The following is a 19,436-nucleotide window of genomic DNA, read 5'->3' on the forward strand; positions in this document are numbered from 1 at the left end:
TAGATTCTGAATTGCTAATACCAACATAAATTGATGAAGGGATTTCTCCTGAACACTAAACGAGAAAGAATACTTTTCTTTTCCATAGGGTCCAAATAGGGCACGAGAACATGATTCTAGCCTAGCATTTTCTACATCAAAGGTTCTTCAAGTAGTCACTCAAATGTCTGTTGATTGATCATTATGCAAAAAGCAGATCAAAGACAAATATTAAAATGAATTATGATGTTCAGGCTTATTCATACGCCAAGCACATGGAGTTTTACTCATTGAAAGCAAGTGCGCTTCTCTCTAAAATCCTATTCCGGTTTCTTAACATTCTTCAGCTATGTTTAGAGAATATGTTGTCAACTCATCTTTGCATAGTGAACACACTTTGATTCTAAAAAACATAAATGACAAATAGAATGTTATTTTTATATAGCATAACAATATGTGAAGAACTTTGAATGGGAGGTACATATCATCGATTTGTGACAATGGCCCCTGGAAAAGAAAAAGTTGGACCTGCTTTTTCTACACTGGCTGCAGAAAGCAGATGAACAAACCGGGACAGTGCGCGGCCTCCCCTGGCCAGGCTGGGAAAACATTCCTCAAGTATGTGGTCTATGGCCCAGCTGTTTGTCCAGCGTCACCAACATAGCCAGCAGGTCACTTCTGGATCCCAGGCTGCTGAGTCTCTCCCACTGTTGCCGGAGCCAGGACAACAGGGCAGGCATGAGCCCTACAACACGGTAGAGCAGTTAACAGTTATTTATCTTTAAAAAAATAAAACAACCCTCCCAAAACCTCAAATGAACTAATAGTTTTATCAAACCGGCTGTTTAAAACCATCTTCTTTTATCTGCTTGTCCAAGAGTGAAAAAACAGACACAGCCAGAAGGCTATTAATTGTCCCCACCTGCTCTATTCGAAACCCCAGTGTTGTTTCAGGGTTGCAGAATTCTCAGTCCTCAACAAAGAACACTTGTAACAAGGTGTACTGTTTCCACTCATACCACTTCTGACACCAAATGAGGTGATTTTTTTCCTCTGTACCAACCGATTTTCCAGTTCTTGTACCAACTGGGTGTCCTACAATTCCATTCCATTCAATTCTGACACTAACTCCACTGAATTAGTGCAGACCCCACAGGTTTAAGGCTCAGTCCCACAAAACCACACTCCCCTTACTTCAGATGCTGGCCGTAGTCCCAGGTTGTCACCAGTACTTCTGACCAACCAGCTATAAATTTGGTGGTTCTTACAACCTCTTCCTCAGGTTTGATTATTCACTAGAATGGTTCACAGAACTCAGGTAAACTTTACTATTTACGGTGTATTACAAAGACTTCAACGGAGGAACAGCCAACAGAAGAGATGCATAGGGCAAGGTATGGGGGAGGGATGCAGAGCTTCCATGCCATTTCTGCATCTGCTGCCCCGAACCCCCCAGCACCAAGACGCGTTCATCAACTCAGCAGCTCTCCAAAACCCATTGTTTAGGGGTTTTTATGGAGGTTTCATTGCGTAGGTGTGATCGATTAAGTCATTGACCACTGGTGGTTGAACTCCATCTCTAACCCCTCCTTTTTCCCCATAGGTCCATGCCTCTAATCATGGCTTGGCCTTTCCAGAGACTAGTCCCATGCTGAAGCTACCTAGGGGCCAGACAAGAGGAGCCTAATTAGAACAAAAGAGTTCCTATTGCAGAAGACCTAAACAGACATTTCTCCAGAGAAGATATATAGATTGCCAACAAACACATGAAAGGATGCTCAACATCACTAATCATTAGAGAAATGCAAATCAAAACTACAATGAGGTATCACCTCACACCGGTCAGAATGGCCATCATCAAAAAATCTACAAACAATAAATGCTGGAGAGGGTGTGGAGAAAAAGGAACCCTCTTGCACTGTTGGTGGGAATGTAAATTGATACAGCCACTATGGAGAACAGTATGGAGGTTCCTTAAAAAACTAAAAATAGAACTACCATACGACCCAGCAATCCCACTACTGGGCATATACACTGAGAAAACCATAATTCAAAAGAGACATGTACCACAATGTTCATTGCAGCACTACTTACAATAGCCAGGACATGGAAGCAACCTGAGTGTCCATCAACAGATGAATGGATAAAGAAGATGCGGCACATATATACAATGGAATATTACTCAGCCATAAAAAGAAACGAAATTGAGCTATTTGCAGTGAGGTGGATGGACATAGAGTCTGTCATAGAGAGTGAAGTAAGCCAGAAAGAGAAAAACAAATACCGTATGCTAACACATATATATGGAATCTAAAAAAAAAAAAAAAAAAAAAAAAGGTTCTGATGAACCTAAGGGCAGGACAGGAATAAAGACACAGATGTAGAGAACGGACTTGAGGACACGGGGAAGGGGAAGGGGAAGCTGAGACAAAGTGAGAGAGTGGCATGGACATATATACACTACCAAATCTAAAATAGATGGCTGGTCAGAAGCAGCCACATAGCACAGGGAGATCAGCTTGGTGCTTTGTGTCCACCTAGAGGGGTGGGATAGGGAGGGTGGGAGGGAAACACAAGAGGGAGGGGATATGGGGATGTATGCATACGTATAGCTGATTCACTTTGTTATACAGCAGAAACTAACACAACATTGTAAAGCAATTATACTCCAATGAAGATGTTTAAGAAAAAATAAAAGAGTCCCTGTCATCCAGGGAATTCCAAGGGATTTAGGAGCTCTGTGTCAGGAACTGGTGAGGAAGACCAAGTATATATTTCTTATTGTAATCACACAAGGTTTGTTACTTTTATTGATTCAGAATAGAGAGGAACAAAAGCCATAACTCCCTTCTTCTTGCTTCAATACCCCTGATCTCACGTGCAAAGCTTTCTGACAGATGAAAGCCAGCCATGAGAAATGGTTTTGTTTTAGGTAGCACTGCTTTCGAGAAGCCTCCTTCAGCTTCCCTTCCCTTCTGGCTCTTGTGAGCCAATTGTCTGTTGATTGGTCATCATGCTAAAAGCAGATCAAATACAGGTACCAAAAATGGGTTAGGACGCACAGGCTTATTCAAACCCCAAGTACAGGGAGTTTCACTCATTTAAAGCTGCCCTTGGTCCACAGATCGAGGCTGCTTTTCTCACTGTTGCTGGTCTTCCCATTGGTCACCAGCTCCCAGGAGTTTCAGCTAGGAAACTGCCGTGACCCTTCGGCCACAGGAAAGCGGAGTTCAGACTCTAATGGGCCCAGCAAAGTCGGAAAACCTACCCAAGGGGGACGAAGGGAGAGAAGATGCCCCTACCCTCCAATTATTTCTACAGAAAACTTGAAGTCTCCTCCCTTCCTGTTCTTCCCCTCCCCCACCCCACGTTCACCAAAATGACTCATAGATTCTCACCTAAAAGTGGTTATTTCTGAACTTTACACGACAGTAACTTCTAGAGAATGTATATTCACACATACATTTTGGGATACGTTTCTCTCAGAGTCTTTCAAATACTTCCAACTACACGAGTTGCCTCTTCTAGGCTCTTAAGACAACGTGAATTTTAAGCTTAGGTTATCGGTCCCCGCCCGAAGTATCAGTGAGAACTGAGAGGAACCAGAAGTGAAAGACCCTGGAACAGATGTGGGCTTTGAACCTCAGCAGGGCTGGAAACATTCCAAGAGCAGATGTCACAGTCCTTCCCCTCAAGACCTCCAAAAAAAAGCAACGTGAGAAATAAAGCAACTGTGCAGCTAAGGCCGAGCCCTCACACAACTCCAGGGGGCACCATTCATGGGAAAACAGTGTGAGTGGTCCCCTGGCGCTGTGCAGATACACGCCTCTGAGAACAAGAATGCTTTTTTTCCACAATGTGTGTGTCGCCTGAGACACACACCACGGGGGGCTTCCTGGGAGAAGGGCTATTTCCTGTCCTGGGCATGGAAGCCGCTCCGTGAATCTAAGAGGATGTGGCTGTCGGTAAATATGACTTAATTCTGTTCCTCATCCACCCGGAGCCCTCCCTGAGGACCTCCGCTTGTACTTTGGAAACAGCCCAAGCTTTGGAATGAGGAATTTTGAAGGCTGGCTCTGCTGCACAGCCCTGGCTAAGTTACTTGCCCTCTCTATGTCCGGGTTTCTCATCTGTCCGGTGAGTTAATAGTATCTAATACTTGGAGTTATCACACCCATTAAGAGAATTCTACCTTTCCCGGGAGACTCTGGGCCTTTGTGTGTGGTGTTCGAGTTAGGGAGGAACATGAGAATGGCCAAGGTAGGCTGGTTTGATTTACATGGGGAAGAACAGAGAGTTGCTAGAGAAGAAGAAGGAAAAATCCATTGGAAAAAAGATGAGAAAAAGGAGAGGAGAAAAGAGCTAAAGTAGGCCAGTTTGGGGGAAACTCGGGGAGAGTGTGGAGGAAAGGAAGAGAGAGATTCATGGTTCATATATGTGAACTATATTTAGAGAGAGACAGTTGGGGGACAGTGATTAGTAAACTGTCCTTTAACATTTTTTAGAGATAACTCAGTTGAATAAGCAAATAGTTTTATCACAGAGGTTGCTGAAAACCATTTCCTTCTTCGGCTTGTCCAAGAGTGAAATAAGAATGGAAACACCCAGAAGCCTATTAAATTAATGTCCCCTCCCTGGCTCCATTCTCACCCCCAGCTATAAACACCAGCAGGTCAAGGACTGTAACACACCACACCATGACAGCTCGTGGGCATGGCTGCTGGCACAGGCAAGATGCCAATCTGATGTGTCATTGAATGTATGGTCTTCTGTGCTGTTTCCAGTTTTCAAGCCCAAAGAAGGCTGAGAGAAAATTACAGCCTCCTTTGATTTCATTGTCATGGGCCATGGGGTCCCATGAGGTGTGATGTGGGGCCGACCACTCTCTGGGAACCTCAGAGATGAGCCATAAGCCTTCTAGAAACATCTGTACAGAGCTCATTTATGTCATTCAAAGCTTCCTGAATTCAAAAGAAACCACATAAAAAGTCAGCAAAACCACTTGTGCATTTTAAGACATTTCCTGATCTCTTATACTAGCAATAATAAAATGGAAAAAAGATCCCTTGGAGCAAAGGAAACGTTTTTGTTTGTACCTGTGGGCAGGTGGTATTCTGCATTGTGAATTGATGGGTTTTTAACATTTGATGCAAGCATCTGAACACACATATTATTAAAACATCTTCTTTTTTTCTGTCCTATAATAGTCACTTGTTTTAGTGGTCTCCAAAGTGAAATGGGGTGGTTTTATATAGAGCTTATATTTGGAAATAGAGTCAGAGGGATTCATGAAGGATGAATCAGTGGTGATGTTATTTTTTAGTTTTAGAGACGATTCCCATCAGATTTCTTTGTGCGACTTTTGTGTATCCTCGTAAACCTGAGAGCCAAATAAAGGAGAAAATCAGTAAACTTTGCTTTCCTCTTGCTATCCAACTTCTCACGCCCATTTCATGTTTACTTTGCCACAGAATGTTGTAATTCACTTAAGCTCCACCCCCACGTACGGGGGACAGAACTAATTGTATCATCCCTTTATTTTCTTCAGGAGCAAATAAAGCAAATAAAGCAAACCACTTGCCCATGAAACTGAAATGCTCCTGATGGGGTTGCAGATGCATTCAGATTAATGAAACCCCTCCACTCACAGATCCTTGCACGTGACGGAGACAGAAGGACAGGAAACCTGACATACATTCGCCACCTCAACAGAGCGCAAAGCACCTATTCCCACAGTCTTAAAGATTTACTCCAGGACAAGCTGCAAGTACAAACATTCACCAAAATTCCTCCCACCCTCACTCTACTCTCAGGAGAAAATGGGCTCTTGTAAATGTGTACCCATGGCACCTAGAGATATTTTCAAAGGAAATAGCCAGAACTGGCATTCCCACCTATACTGCAGGGGCAACTTCCACACCACTTAAAAGAAATAATGGTATTTTTTTTCCTGGATAGAAGAGAATGTTACTGTAGAAAGTTGTTTTGCTTTGTTTTGTTTTTGGTCGCACCACACAGCTTGCATTACTTGCGGGATCTTAGTTCCCCGACCAGGGATCAAACCCGTGCCCCCTGCAATGGAAGCACAGAGTCCTAACCACTGGACCACCAGAGAATTCCCTAGAAAGTTTAAAAACACAAAAAAGCGGTGAGAAAAAATAAAATCACAGAATCCTAAAATTTTTTATGTAAATCTTTCTAGGCTTCTATGCATGTTTTTGATTATGGAAATATATGTGATGAAAAAGAAAATGACTCTACATTTGCTTGATAAATTGAAACTTTAAATTAACTATGTAACATGAATATGTTCCCACTTCATTAAATATTATTTCATATCAGCACTTGAAATGGCTATATAATGTTGTATCACAGGGTGGTGCTATGATTTATTTAACCAATTTAATCCCAATTGCTGGACATTAATCCCAATTTTCTGCTATTAAAATCAGTACTTCATGAAGTGTCTTTGTGTACAGATCTTGGCAAACCTCAGCAATAAATTCTTTGGCATAAATTGGGGATGTTGAAATGCTGGATTACAAACCATGTCCATTTTAAACATCAATATTCAGTCTTCCTAATCTTGCCAATATTGCAGATTATCTTAACAAAAATAGTTTGCCAATTTGATAAAAGAAAAATGTTATTTCAGTGTGGTTTTCCTATGAATTTCTACGATTGCTAATGAGGTTAAAGGTTTTTTTTCTTCTGTTTATTAACCATTTATATTTTTCTTTTTGTTTTGAGTATTTATATTCTTTCCCTAACTAAAAAATGTTTGTCTTTTTCTTACTGACATAGAAGACCTCTTCCAATATTAAAGATAGTAACGTTTTGTTAATATACTGACACGTTTTTCCTGGCTTTCCATTTGCCTTACTTGTATTTATGATTTTTTTTAATGTACAGAAGTGTTTCATTTTTATGCAGTAGAAACAATCAGTCTTCTCCTTTATGTTTTCTGACTTTGGCTATATAGGTTTAGAAAAGCTTTCTCTAAGTCCCACAGACTTTTGTCAAAAAATCATAATCATGCCCTACCTTGTGATAGCTTTTTCATTGTTGGGCAAGGTATAAATAGTAACTGAAGGCTGGGACCAGCTCTTATGCTTACTTCCCCCTTAAATTGTCCTGTATTTAGTAGATCACAATCCATTCACCAAAAACATGTTTTAATTGAGCACCTACTACATTCCAGGATTATTAAATATAGATGAGACAGACACTGGACACAACTGCTTCTTCATGAATTCCACCAGCACACATTGCATAATTAACACATGTGAACAGTGCAAAGACCAGGGCAGAAAAGCAACAGTGATAAATCCAAAAAAAGTCCCTATCCCTTGAGAAATTTATAGTTCAGTATACCCTGGAGGAATTAAAGAGAGGTAAGATTTAAAAGAGACAGATGAATAACTGAAATACAAGGAAGAAAGTATAAGTACCTTGTGAGATGGGGAAAAACTCAGTGTTCACACAGTGGAAGTCAGGGAGGGTCTGTGGAGAAAGTATCATTTGAAGTGAGCCTTATAGGTTGAGATGAAGGAGACATCATTCTCTTCTTCCTGCCCTCAGAGAAAAGAGGAAGCAGGCACATTAGACTCAATTTCCCTCCGCAGTATTAACACAAAAAAAAGGTGGGGGGGAATTCCCTGGTGGTCCAGTGGTTAGGACTCCGCGCTTTCATTGCAGAGGGTCCAGGTTCAATCCCTAGTCAGGGAACTAAGATCCCACAAGCTGCGTGGCGTGGCCAAAGAAAATTAAAAATAAATAAAAAATAAAATGTTAACCAGCCAAATATGCCTGTAATCAACCCACAAAGCCTAGAGGAGGGTCTCAGTGAGGGGCTTAGGAAAAAGAGTTAGCATTTCTTTATACTGTCTTTTGCATTTACATTATGCTTATGGAATTTTTTGGTGTACGGTTTTCTTTCTTATGTAGTTAAATCTTCTTGAACAGTGTGGCAGATTATACTTCCCAAGGATGGCCGCACCAATGTATATCCCATTATATATGCTCCTCTTAGAGTGTGACCCTAACAGCCTTCATGGAAAGGTGGAGTCTGTGTTCCCTGCCTCTGTACTTGGGTGGACCTTCATAACTGCCTCAGCCAGTAGAATGTGATAGAAGTGCTGCTACATGACGCCCAAGGCTAAATCCTAGATGCACTCCTAGCTGGCTCTCCTTCTCTCTCTTGGGACACTTGGTCTCTGAACCCAGCCACCATATTATGAGGAAGTGCAGACCACATGGAGAGGCTGGATGTGAGTGTTCTCAACTACAGCCCCAGCTAGATTCCTGGTCAACAATCAGATGAGTGAATAAGGAGTCGTCGAGGTTCCTGCTGTGATTTACATCTTGAGATGTTTATTGTGCCTTCTGGAGACTTGATGGAGGTGAGGACTACAGGCCAGGAGTGGAAGCAGGGAGACCAGTTAGGAGGCTAGAGCAATAATCCAGGACAGAGAAGATGCAGTTTGGGTTTGGGTTATACCAGTAGAGTAGGTGAGAAGTAATCATCCTATCTGGGAAATGTTCTGAAAGTAGAGCTGATGGGATTTGCTGATGGATCAGATGGGAGTTGGGAGAGAAAGAGAAAAGTCACTGACTATGTCTAGATTTTGAGTCTGAGCAATTGGGTTTCAGGGAAGTGACAGTGTCATTTATTGAGATGAGGACACCTGAGGGAAGGGTAGCTTTGCAGGGCAGGGTAGGTCAATAGTTGGATCTGAGGCATGTTCTATGAGAAGCCTGTTTGACATCCAAGTGAAAAAGCTAAATCAACAGTGGGATATGTGAGTCTAGAGCTCAGAGAGAGGCCCTAAGCTGGAGATATAAACTCGGGAGTCATTGGCATACAGATGGTGTTCCAGATAGTACTGCTGTATAAGAAATGACCCCAAAACTTAGCTTAAAACAGCTACTTCAGGGCTTCCCTGGTGGCGCAGTGGTTGAGAGTCCGCCTGCCGATGCAGGGGACATGGGTTCATGCCCCGGTCCAGGAAGATCCCACATGCCGCAGAGCGGCTGGGCCCGTGAGCCATGGTCGCTGAGCCTGCGTGTCCGGAGCCTGTGCTCCACAACAGGAGAGGCCACAACAGTGAGAGGCCCGCGTACTGCCAAAAAAAAAAAACAAAAACAAAACAAAAAAAAACAGCTATTTCATTTACCCACCAATTTGTGGGTTCGAAATTCAGGGCAGGGCACAGCAGGAATGTTTAGTTTCTACTCCACAAATTTGGGGTCTGAGCTTGGAAGACTCAAGGGTTTGAAGCAACATGACTGGGGCTGGAATCACCAGGAAGTGTCTTCACTCACAAATCGGGCAGTTGAGGCTGGCTATTCACTGGGACCTCAGCAGGGGCTGTCAACTGGAACATTTAGAGTGGCTTCTCCATGTGGCTTGGGCTTCCTTGGGGTAGCTGGACTACTTACATGGCAGCTCAGGGCTCCAAAAGTGAGTGTACCAGTGAACAAGGTGGAAGCTGCATCAGCTTTCCTAACTTAGCCTTGGAAGTCATGCAGCATCGTTTCCACCTCATCCTCTGGGCTACCAGAGAGCTAGAGCTTGCCAAGATTCAAGGTGGGATGGGGAGGGTGGTGGATATAGATCCTTTCTCTCCATGGAAAGAGTGTGAAGACCACATTGTAGAAGAGCATATGGGATGGAGATATTGTTGTGGCCAACTCTGGAAAACACAATCTGCTACAGATGGTATTGATTCAGGGCCTCGTAATTGGATGACATCACTTAGGAACTGAGTGAAGACAGAGAGAAGAGGTCCCGGACTGAGCCCTAGGCCTCAACATTTAGAGACTGGAAGGAGGAGCCAGTGGGCAGAAGCAAGCCTAGAGCAAATGCTGTTTCTTGCAGGGCTGCCACTTTCTGCTGAAACTCCTTAGGGAATGGGGTTGGAACATGTTCTTGCATCAGCATCAGCATCAGCTGCAAGCCAGGGCCAGAATCGGCCCTCCCCCAGTGGGCACTGACTGGGGGCTCAGCTGAGCACAACTCCTCAGGCCCACCAAGACGATCAGGTAGTCAGTAACTCTGGGTCCTGCAGGTGCTCAATCTTCCATAACACAAGGCAAGGTAGAGAGGGTGGTGGACTTAGACCCCTCCCCTGTAAGGGGGGGAACCCGCAACCCTAGCCAACCCACCCTTTTAGAAAACCATTTTTGCCTCTTCTTCAAGAGCTGAAGTATCCTCCAATTTACTCAACTCCAAAGAAAACTTAACATCCATACAGTAGCATCTGGATTGAGATTCATTTGACTTCAGTTTTCTCTAAGAATTAGTGGATGAAGGTTGTCTTACATCTTGGAGAACTACCTAAACTAACAGTCCCCCTCCAGGGAACTAAACTGCCAGAAGTTCCCTAAATGGCAGGTCCCAGGAGATAATACAAAAGAATTAAGTTCTTCTTGACAAAGACCCTGCTATAATAGTTAAATGGTCCATGTGTTGGAGTTGGGAATTCTGTTATTATATAAATGTCTTGCTGAAATGGGTCTGACCTCTACAGAGATTTAAAAAGAATGAGGCACGTTCCTTTAAAGTTATTTTTGCTCATGCAAACGATGCCCTATTACACCCAGTAATGCTTAACTACTAAGTTAAAAGCAACTACATAGCAATTTGGACCACTCCAGGGTCGCTCTCACTGTTTTGTGGTTTTATGTAATTCGAATATTGTATACAAGAAGACTTGACCTGGAGCAGGCAGCAAGAAATATGTAATTAGAAACACTTCCCAAGGAAATTATAGTGACAAGTGAAGGCTTGAGGATTTCCGCGGGAGCCTGGAGCTGCAGATATTCATTATAGGTACTTGGGAGGCTCAGCTGCCCTGCTGAAAACCGTGTCTAATTGCTGTGCGGCTGGATGCAGGCATGGAGGGCAGCCCAGAGCCAGGAATTTTGTCTATGGCAACACAACGCTCCATTTTTAAACTTTTCATTGCACAAGAAGAAATTGCTTAGGTTTTTTTTTTCTCTCTTTTTCTTCCTCCCCATTTTAGAGTTTGTACCAGCAGGGATTACCCTGCAGGTCTAACATTTCCTGGTAGCTAATGCTAGCTGGGTTAAGTGCCTTTTGCTTTACCTCTGGCGTTAGCAGCTCCAGCCGGTCATTAATTACTGCACCAAGAAGCATTTTCCAATCAAAGTATTGTTTAATCAAAACAAAAGAAAATGAATGCTTGTTGCTGTCAACAATTATCAACTCTCCCTAAGAGTCTAAAGGAGAATACTGGAGGTTTTACACTTACGGAGAAGTGTCCCTCTGGGAGGGAGGGTCAGTTAAGAAGGCCTTTGTCTAGATACAGTGAAGTTGCCTAAAGTACAGTTGAGAATGCTTCACTGTGGGCGGGGAGGAAGCTGACCCCCAGGCAGGAAGACCCAGGAAGCTTATACACGCACTGTCCTGGGTCCCCAGTCATTCTGCTTTGTTAGTGTCCATATGACCTTGCTATTAGGCTAAATGTCCCAAATGCTTCTATGAGAGTGTCTGAGAGGAAAGACTGCTTTCCGGAGCAGTGAATAAGTGAAATCCACCTGCACGATAACAGCCACACTTCCTGAATGCAGACAGCGTGCCCTGTGGCTTACAAACACGAGTTAGTGACCCTCATAATTCCCCCCCACCCCTAGGGGAGTACATCATTATCCCCGTTTCACAGATGGGAAGACTAAGACTCAGAGAGGTTAACCTGGCCAAGATCCACAACAGCCTGGTAAACAGCAGAGCCCACACTTGATTCGTAGTCTTTCCATCAGCACCTTCCCTCTTCATTTGCTTTTAAAATTTTATTTGTGCTAAAATACACGTAACATAAAATCTACCATCTTAACCTTTTTTTTTTTTTTTTTTTTTTTTTGTGGTACGCGGGCCTCTCACTGTTGTGGCCTCTCCCATTGTGGAGCACAGGCTCCGGATGCGCAGGCTCAGCGGCCATGGCTCACAGGCCCAGCCGCTCCGCGGTATGTGGGATCTTCCCAGACCGGGGCACGAACCCGTGTCCCCTGCATCGGCAGGCGGACTCCCAACCACTGCGCCACCAGGGAAACCCCATCTTAACCCTTTTTAACTGCAGTACAGTGGCATTACGTGCATTCACACTGTTGTGCAGCATCACCATCATCCATCTCTAGAACTCTCTTCATCTTGCAAAACTGAAACTCTGTCCCCATTCAACAATAACTCCCCATCCTCCCTCTCCCCAGCCCCTGGCAACCACCATTCCACTTTCTGTCTCTCAGAATTTGACTTCTCTAGAGAGTGGAATCAGACAGTATCTGTCTTTTTGTGACTGGCTTATTTCACTTAGCATGATGTCTTCAAGTTTCATCCATGTTGTAGCATGTGCCAGAACTTCCTTCCTTTCTAAGGCTGAACAATATTCCATTGTATGTATGGAACACATTTTTTTTGGTCCCTGCACCCATGGAAGGACACTTAGGTTGCCTCCACCTTTTGGCTATTGTGAATATGCTGCTGTGTTGAACTCCTAACCACTAAGATACATAGAGACTTGGAGAATGAGTCTTAAAGGAAGGCGCACCGCCATGGGCTGCCTGACATGCCCCAACCTGAGCAGATCAGCCAAGTACCATGTGGTCCATCACCCACTGGAGAAGGCACCACCTCACTGGCAGGGGAAAGCGATGCACAAGGCCAAAACATCCCACAGGTTGGTCAATTGGAGAGCCACAGCTCCATGCTGGCACACCCAATGCCATTGTGTTTCCCTGAGCCTTAGATTCTGGGGAAAACAAGGTTCTTCAAATCCAAACTGCTCAGTCCAGACTTGACTGCAGGATTCACCACCTGGACGGAGCGTGCCCTGGGACTCCACTGGCGCATCCGCCAACCCCTGCCGACTTCTCCACTCAGTGGTTCTGAGGGCGGTTAGGGGTGAGTTGTGTTCCCTCCTAAGGTTACCACCCTAAGATTTTTGGAAATGTGAGAAGCATTTCTGGTTGTCATAACGATCCGTCTGGGGGACACTACTGACATTTAACATGTGGAGCCAGGGACAACAGGCGCCCTGCCATGTGTGAGGCAGTCACCCACAACAAAGAATTGCCCTGCATCGTGAATCACTTCCAAACGTCTCATTAAAACGTATCTTGTAAGCAAAAAACCTCATTATAATCATCTGGGCCTAAAACCTAATTACGTTTTGCAAATGAACACAAAGTAATTCTGCATGGTTTTTATATGCACCAGATTTTCCAGGAATGCAACTATTGAGTAAATTGAGGGAGACTGTATTTTTTTTTATATGGAACTTTCCCGAGAGTTGTTCACCATTTTGGAAAATCATGGCAATGCCACTCCTAGTATTTTTTTTTTTTTTTTGCTTTTACTTTTATTTGCTTTTTTTTTTTTTTTTTCTGCAGCATTTATTCCTGGGCCGTAAGTTTTTGTTTCTTCAGTTTCTTCTGGGATATCTTTGTCTTCTGTGCAACCTCCTCTTCAGGTTTAGGAATAATCTGTTCTTTTTCAGGAAGGATCATCTTAGTGTGGCAGGGAGAGCTCATGTATGGGTTGATCTGACCATGAGCTCTGTAAGTCCTGCGTGGCATCTTGGGTGCTTTGCTCACCTGGATATGCTTAATGACCAGAGAATCTACATCTAAGTCCTTAAGTTCAGCATTACTCTCTGCATTTTTGAGCATGTGCAGTAAAAATTCAGCCCTTTTTTTGGGCTACCGACCCTGTGTCCAGCCCCGCTCTTTGGCCTGGGCACACCTACCAACTCCACCATTGTAAAGACAGACTGGCACACATTGCTTCTTTAAAATCACATCCTTCAGATACGTGGTGGTTTTTCAGATATGCATACCCTGAATGGCCTGGGCAGTTTCACGAGTGTTCTTAAAGTGAACACGAAGATCTGAGCCTCTTGATTTGCATGATTCTGTGGGTCAAGTGAATAGTGAACCATTTTTAGAGATCACCTCAGACTGCTTACCCAAAAAGGACTCCTAGCATTTGAGTTGCAAAAAATATATAAAACTTTATCAATTTTATTTGAATTGCCACATTCAAAGTCCACTTTAGAGGCAACCCACCTCCACAGGAGGGGTCTATGTCTACCACTCACCTCCCCCCACTCCCATCTTCTGGTATAGTCCTGCCCCAGCATTTACATGTTGAAATACATATTCTGTTTTTATACACTTCTATTCTTTTATTTCTTCTTTTACACCCAGGACTTTTATTTAAATATTTATTTACTTAAATATTACTTTTATTTTTAAACATTTTGTGTGTTGGTCGATTATGTTAGACCACAAATCCTGATGCAAACCTCTTGGGGGCCAGATGTGTTTCAGAATTCAGAATTCTCCAGATTTTAAGTACTAAAAGTAGTATGGTGCACCTACAATATGTTATATAACCCCTCAGCGGGGTCTAGAACAGCATCCTGTCATCAATCACACATATTTCTACAGCAAAACGTACATATGAACACATAAGAGTGCGATGAATTACGTCTACGTGTAACTTCAGATCAGCTCAGGGCGGGTTTTGTTGACAAAATTTTAAAAACCGATTTAGGATTTTCGAAGCGTTTTGGATTCTGGATAAGCGATTGTGGCCCTCACTGGGCAATAATATAAGGAAGGGGGTGGTTTAAGAACGAGGCGCTGGATCTGATAGGCTGTGAGCATCTCACAGTCAGTCTTTGGAGGGGTGTGTGAGGGTCCACCTGAGGACCTCCCTTCCCAAAGCCTCCTCTGGCTTCAAGTGAATGGGACCTGGTTACTCTCTTTCCTGTCTGTCAGCTTCTGGACCTTTCCCAATTCACTTTGTCAGACAGCCGCCAACACACGTGATGACCCCATGGTAACTGACAACATCTGATGGCTGCTCCAAGCAGGGCGGATAGGTGTTCTGTGAGCTCCAATCCCTCTGCTCTTATGCCCAAAGGTAAGCTGTTCTCTCTGCCTGAAATCCTGCTTTATCCCCCTTGTCCTCCAGGTGAGGGATTCCTTCTTAAAGGCCCAGGTTAGGGACTTCCCTGACGGTCCAGTGGTTAAGGCTTCATGCTTCCAATGCAGGGGGTACCGGTTCAATCCCTGGTGGGGGAAGTAGGATCCCACATGCCCCATGACATGGCCAAAAAAATAAAAAATGGAAAAGATAAAGCCCCAGGTTAAATGTCATCTATTTATGGGACTTCCCCAAAGTTCCCCAATGGCATTTGTCACTCCCTCAGGCGAGATTCCCGTTAACTCTTGGTATGTTCATTCATTCCAGAAACTTTTTTTTTTTTCTCGGTACGCGGGCCTCTCACTGTTGTGACCTCTCCCGTTGCGGAGCACAGGCTCCGGACACGCAGGCTCAGCGGCCATGGCTCACAGGCCCAGCCGCTCCGCGGCATGTGGGATCCTCCCAGACCGGGGCACGAACCCATGTCCCCTGCATCGGCAGGCGGACTCTCAACCACTGCACCACCAGGGAAGCCCAGAAACATATTTTTTTGAGTGCTTACTATGTGCCAGGGACTGGGCTAGGCTGAAGAATGTGGACCCTATATGACCTTGGATTTCCAGGTCTCCCAAGGTCCTAATCAGGACACAAGACACTCATCAGCCTCTTGTCCTTGCCAGGGGAGCGGAGGTTCCCTGGAGCCCCTGTCCCAGGACAGTTCCGTTCCTGCAGAGAAAGGAACTCACATTTGTAGGGCAGCTACTTAATGTGCCAAACGCTCTGCAAAGTTCTGTTCTCTTCAGAAAGGGGCCACTTGTTGGTGTGCCCAGCAGACAAAGTCCCAGGATAAATGTGCTACATCTTTCTAGAATTTTAATTTCACTCAAAGACTTGGGAGGGAGAGTTAATTAGTGTGAGGTAAGTAATGTAAAACATGATTTTCACATTAATCAATAGTGGATATAGAATAGCACGGAGCAGAATGCTAAATTAACACACGTTCTTAATTTATTATTTGAAGAGGTAATACATGTTCATGAAGCAAAATGTGAAAAGTATAAAAAAGTTTAGAATGAAAATTTACCCCTCTGTTCTCCAACCACCCAGCTTCCCTCCCAGGAGGCAACCGCTATGCCCAGATTCTTGGGAATCCTTCAAGAAATCATCCATACACAGTCCGAGTAAGTACCCGTGTATGTGGGTTATTGTTGCTGTTTAGTATAATGAGCATAAAATACACACTGCCCTGCATCTTGCTTTTTCAGATAACGCTACATCTTGGAGACCTTTTCATAAATCATAGAGACTTATTTCATTCTTTCAACAGCTGCACAGTTTTTCATTGTATGGATGTGCCAGAATTTGTTAACCAGCCCTGTGATGATTATTTCCAGTATTTTCCTATTGCAAACAACACTACAACAAATATAACCCTGAATAATCTTCATTTGTACATGTGTTAGTATATCTGTAGGAGAGATTCCTGAAAGTAGGTCACAGGGCATATTGCATGGTCCACTTGCCCTCTGAAGAGTGCTCCCAATCTACACTACATCAGAGTATCTGTTTCCTGATCCTTTAGACAATGCACAACAGACAACACAGTGTTCTTAACCTTTCTGACATTAGCCAATCTGATGGGTGAAGACTTGTATCTCATTAGAGTTTTTTTTTTTTTTTTTTGCGTTATGTGGGCCTCTCACTGTTGTGGCCACTCCCGTTGCGGAGCACAGGCTCCGGACGCACAGGCCCAGCGGCCATGGCTCACGGGCCCAGCCGCTCCGCGGCATGTGGGATCCTCCCAGACCGGGGCACGAACCCGTGTCCCCTGCATTGGCAGGCGGACTCTCAACCACTGCGCCACCAGGGAAGCCCTAGAGTTTTTATTTGCTTTGTTTTTTTTTTTTTTTTTTTTTGCGGTACTCGGGCCTCTCACCGCTGTGGCCTCTCCCATTGTGGAGCACAGGCTCCGGACGCGCAGGCTCAGCGGCCATGGCTCATGGGCCCAGCCGCTCCGCGGCATGTGGGATCCTCCCGGACCGGGGCACGAACCCGCGTCCCCTGCATCGGCAGGCGGACTCTCAACCACTGCGCCACCAGGGAAGCCCCTGCTTTTTTTTTTAATTATGAAGGAGGTTGAGTATCTTTCTTTTCTTTTTTTTAATGTTCAAGACCCATTTGTATTTCTTATTCTGGGAACTGTTTCTTCATATCATTTCTCCATGTTTCTACTGGATTGTTGGCTTTTTTTTCTTATCAACATTTAGAATTTCTTTAAATATTAAGGACGGGTCCCTTTTGCTATGTGAATTGCAAATATTTCCCTCCAGTATGTTTGCCTTTTGCTTAGTTTGGCTCCCTCCCCTCCCCTCTCACCTCATTTGTTTTATACGTATATATGGTAGCTAAATTTACCTTTGCTTTTATAGCTCCTGGGTTTTAGATCATCTTTAGAAAAGCTTCTCCCCTATCTGAGGTGATTTAAGACATATTCTCTCATTAATTATTTCCACGAAAAGTTTATTAAGTCCTGTCTCTGTACCAAGCGCTGCTTTAGGGGATGGAGTTGCAGTGTTGAACGAGGCAGACCACGAGGACACGTTCTGAGTTCTTTTGCTAAGGTTTTTCGCACTTTTCCTAACTACTTTTACGATTTCATTTCTTTGCATTTAAATCTTTCTTCCATCGGGAATTTAATCTGCTGTAGACTGTGAGGGATCTTTTTTTTTTTCCCCAGTTGGCAACCCACTCAATCTCGACATCACTGACTAAATAATTTATCTTATCTTTACTAATTTGAGATGTCAGTTTTATCATATGCTAAATTCCCATAGCCAACACATTTTTATGCTAAAAACAAGACCTCAAATCAATGTCCTGCTTCCAGCTTCACCAAGAGACCCCTCAGGCTGTCCGTCTCCTTTTTATTTATTTATTTATTATTATTTTTTATTTTTTGGCTGTACCACGCGGCATGTGGGCTCTCAGTTCCCCCACCAGGGATCAAACCCACGCCCTGTGCAGTGGAAGCGCGGAGCCTTACCCACTGGACTGCCAGGGAATTCCCAGGCTCCTCTTTTTTTGCCTTTAGGAGCACTTGGTGGGAAGTCTGAATATCACCGATGTCTTTTTATCCTCTTTACTCTTCACAGTAGTAACCTCCAAGGTAGAGAGTGTATCTCCATTTCCCAAGCAAGGAAATTAGACCTAGAGATGTGACGACCCACACACCATCCATCTGCCTCTGGGAGTGAATGCCTGTTAGTTGAGAAGTCCAAGGCCAGCTCCACACAAGCTGTGCTTTCAGTCTTTCTTTGTAAATTTGAAACGGAAACCCGGAGGGTCCAGGCTCTGTAGGTTATAAAGGTTGTAAACTGTCAGAGGCCACATTTCTTGCCCACTGGACTAGAGGAACAGAATCTGCGGAGGGAGATGATGGAGTCTGAACCAGGCAATGGAGAAGGTTAGGTGGCAAGAAAAGGCAGGCCCACATCCACGGTTCTCTGTGTGTCCGGACTCCAGCTGTATTCCTGTTTCTGTGTTCCTTGAGACCTTCCTATATCTTTAGATAAATTCTCCTTAAGCTGCTTTCACCTGGGTTTCTGTCACCTGCCATCAAAAGGATCCTAGAAAATGGCTGAAATGAGCCCAGTCCTGGAATGGTTTTTTTCCAACAGCTTCTCTCGCGTACATCACAAAAGGGGGCCAGGATGCTGTGTCCGCTCTGAATTGTGTCTCAAAGGGCAAATGGAATGTGTGGTTATGGCCAGTGTAGGGGCTCCAGAGACCAGGGTCCTCAGCCACCCACCATGTGAGCCCATCTGTAACCAGAATGGAGGGTTGTGACAGTACAAACACAAAGCCTACTTCTCTTTCCACCTGATTAAGGTGTTATTTAGAAAAATGAGACCTTCTTACTCCTTCTTACTTTCCCCTGGGCCCCTGTGTGATGGTGTAGACCAGGAACTCATGCCAGAACGTAGCCAGCGTCTGACCCTCTCATCTGTTCTCGCCTCCCCAGGGTACTGTTGGTTCTTTCAGGAATTACAGCTGCCCCCCAGGTTGGAAATCTGGAAGCCAGTTTCTCCTCAGTGCCTCTTGCCCTTGACCCTTCTTTTCCATTCTCACTGCCAATTCCAAGTGCTACTGCCTCGGGCCCAGATGGTTGTAATGGAGTCCTAACATTACTGACCCCATGCCTGTGCATGGCCTGAAATGCCCTATCTCACATATGCACTAGAGTCCAAGTTGAAATATCACCTTCACTGTGGGGCCTCTCTGACCACCTAGGATTCGGCCTCTCCCTGTGACACAGACCTCTACCCTAAGATGTTACAGAAGGAATTATCCAGGGATCAGCTGTGTGACCAGAAGCACGACCCCATGCTTAACTTTTTTGAGCCTCTGTTTCTTCATAGGTCAGATAGGATAAATAGCGGGGCTTTGGTGAGAATTCAAACTAGAAGGTAGAAATGACCATTTCAGGGCTTGCTCATAAAAGGGAACC

General features: G+C 44.3%; 1 pseudogene across 1 annotated transcript; it reads right to left on the bottom strand.

Annotated features, from left to right (window-relative positions):
• Positions 1 to 12,954: 12,954 nt before the first annotated feature.
• LOC307062025 (large ribosomal subunit protein uL22-like) lies at positions 12,955 to 13,937 on the bottom strand (annotated as a pseudogene). The gene has a single exon. The product of its transcript is annotated as a large ribosomal subunit protein uL22-like (transcript).
• Positions 13,938 to 19,436: the final 5,499 nt, after the last annotated feature.

Source organism: Hyperoodon ampullatus (assembly GCF_949752795.1).
Source record: "Hyperoodon ampullatus genome assembly, chromosome: 13".
NCBI lineage: Eukaryota > Metazoa > Chordata > Mammalia > Artiodactyla > Ziphiidae > Hyperoodon > Hyperoodon ampullatus.